The sequence below is a fragment of the Panicum virgatum genome, chromosome 8N (genome assembly GCF_016808335.1).
Source record: "Panicum virgatum strain AP13 chromosome 8N, P.virgatum_v5, whole genome shotgun sequence".
Lineage (NCBI taxonomy): Eukaryota > Viridiplantae > Streptophyta > Magnoliopsida > Poales > Poaceae > Panicum > Panicum virgatum.
The window spans coordinates 13,555,645-13,558,847 of NC_053152.1; positions in this window are offsets into that span (position 1 = coordinate 13,555,645).

A 3,203-nucleotide genomic window follows, 5' to 3' on the forward strand; every position below is an offset into this window, starting at 1 on the left:
CACTACTGACCCGGACTTGTAAAGGGCTACTCGTTATTAGGGATAGATGCATGTGTATATTATTTTTGACTATAACTAATACTTGCTTAATTTTTCCATGGATTCAATAATTGCAGATTCACCCGGAACAGCATAAGGGCCAGCTCAACGAGAAACAACTTCTAAATGTAGTCGACGATTTGTGCTATTTCATTCTGCAAGAAGTGGTCAACATGAGGAGCAAATATTTTTTCCATGAACAAGAATTAGAAATGGACGATAAATTCATTAGCCTTCATGAGTGAGACAAACAAGCGCACCATGCCGGCTCTAATAGTGTTAATAGGGAATAGAGAAAAAAAACATATATTCAATGCACGTTTTAATGATCTACTCTAATGATGCTCTATAATGGTGTTTTATTTCCAAATGATTTAATTTTGTATGTGTAAGTATTTATATTTATCAAACATGTTCCGTGTCTCGATCGTGAACTACCTTGTTAGATCAAAATTGGCAGGAATCCAAATCATAAAAAATGGCGAGAAACAGGATCGAGAATTTTAAATTCGAATCGGTGAATTTTTTGGCAAGCTGAAAATACATTTGTAGGGACGGGTCACGCCCCCAACCGCCCCTGAAAATCGATATGTAGGGGCGGTTGGGGGAGGTGACCCGCCCCTAGAAATACATTTCCAGACGCGGGTGAGGGGGGCGTGATCCGCCTCTATAAATGTATTTTCAGGGTCAGGTGTGGGGGTGACCTGCCCCTGAAAATGAGTTTTCAGAGGCGGACGCGTTACCTGCCCCTGAAAAAAGTATTTTTAGCTGCGAAAACTAGCAATGGGTCTCCCGTACATTCCTACAAATGTTTTTTCACTGCTCTTAAAAATGTTTTCTGTAGTAGTGATGGCCAGACGTGAAAAGCGATTAAGCAAATTTATGTTCCTGACATCGTAAGTTCAGAACACATAGCTTCAGCCATTTCAGGTGGAGATAAATAAATACTGGGGCAGTTCCAATGTGTGCAAAAGGTGGCATTAAGCAATCAATACTGCTACAGGAATAAACCATAACCATTATGCAGCAGCACTATAAGAAAGAATATGTTATAATGCACCTCAAAGCTTAAGATGCATTACAAGCAAATAAAAAATTATTTAATCTCTCACCTCTGTCCATCATATCACTTTTTTCTTTGGTACTCTCCACTCATTGCAAAGTTTACTAGTTCTTTATTATATGGTGGGATGCATCTTAAGATGTATACATTGTGCACTAGGCAGTAACTATTGCTATTTTATTTAGTGTCAGTTTATATGGCAGCAACATTGCCCTTGCATGCGTACCAGAAGCAAAGCACCAACTAGTACAATACTATAGCTGGACACGCATCAAAAGTTAAGTCCTGATCCTCTCAGTTTCTCTTCTATATGATGCAATCCAGCTTCTGTGCCATTTCTGCCGTCATGTGGTTCGTCCAGTGTGGGGCTGGTGAGCTCGAGTGGCTCCTGGAGCCAGCCCCCAGGCCGGTGACCGGGGTTCGATCCCCCGCGTTGGCACCGGGGAGGCCCTCTGTTATGTCCTCTGGAGCCAGCCCCCACGCCGGTGACCGGGGTTCGATCCCCCGCGTTGGCACCGGGGAGGCCCTCTGTTATGTCCTCTAGTGAAAAAAAAATGTGGTTCGTCCAGTCTCCAACCTTTCCAGTCCTAAAGAATAACGAATTCTCCACGCCAGTGTGTTTAGGCACACCTTGTGAGTTTAGGCTGCTCGCACTGGGTACTGGAAGCCATTTGGCACCGCGTCAGTACCGCTTTACAGGAAAATGAGCTGCACCGGGGTACTATAAGTCGACCATCCCGTTCGCACCTAATGTGACAGAACCGTCAAGTTAAACAGATTAATTAAACATAATAGCCATCATTTGAATACATTAGGCGTATTAGCTTAATTAAACATAACTTGATAGCATGTTTCCAACCCACGGCCCAATCGAACATCACCAGTAGTCTTGCATAACGGCGAGCGAAGACGGTACCAGCATGATACAATTTTACAAAATAGGTAACAACATAAATATTTACAAAAATAATGTTAAAATTTGGAATTTACATAAAATAAATGACAGCAGCGGAAGAGAATATAATTTGAGAGAAAAAAATTTAATTGAGAACCAATAAAACATAACCAAAATGATAACTACGAAAACATAAGGACGTCACATGGAGTCCACCGGTGTTAATTCTGGTTAGCTTCTTGTTGTCGGTCGAAACCCACTGGTGAGTAGCGACGGGCAACACGAAGAGCCGGGAGGTTGCTGGGGCGCTGGCAGGCACTGCTCCCTCGTCGACGGCCCGCAATTCCGTCACGCGCCCGGAGGTTTTGTGGAAAACCGGGCGTGCCACCTGACCTATACCCGATCAGGAGGGTGTAGACGTGCTCCAAACAGTTTCCTGCATACAAAGACACGTGTAAACGTAAGTCCGAGCCGTGGTCGGCTCCCCGGGACGGCTCCTGCATCGGCTTTAAAGAGCCGATCGAGTCCCGGTGTCAGATCGGATCTGTAACCATCCAGATTTCGATGAATAAAGCAAACAACTATATAGCTGCTTCAATTAAATCTAGCTAATCTAATCCACGATGGTAAAAGCTTCACTGCTAGATCGGAACATCCTACACGTGACTAGGCCTAATGAACGTAACAGACGACTAAACCAAAACCTAAAACAGAGGCCTAAGAACTAGCAAGAGCCGATTCTCGGAACAATCCCTATTAAGGCCAAGATAAAGCATCTACTACGCCACCGGATCGTCCAATCCGTTTGTAAGGCCTAACCTAGCAGATATTACGCCGACTCCTAAGATAAGAGCAAACCATAACAGATTAGATCTACTGGACATAAAAGAAGCAGAGTGTTGCTTCTGTGCAACTAATTCTATGCGACAAGAACTAGCATGAAATTGGAAAGTGACAGCACAGAAACAACGTGATATTCGTAGATGATAAGCAACGAAGCATAATAGATCTACTAAAAGCCATGCTACGAACACCAGGATAACTAGCATTACTCGCCATAAAAAACGCTTCAGTACGAGTAATACCAAGGTAAAAGCAAGAACTACGTTGCCCTGATCGCAGGAAGCGATCAGGGCAGCATGACACTTAATTGGATGAAACCCTAGGATTAGGGGTGGCGATGCGCCGAGAGTTGTTGTTTGTGAG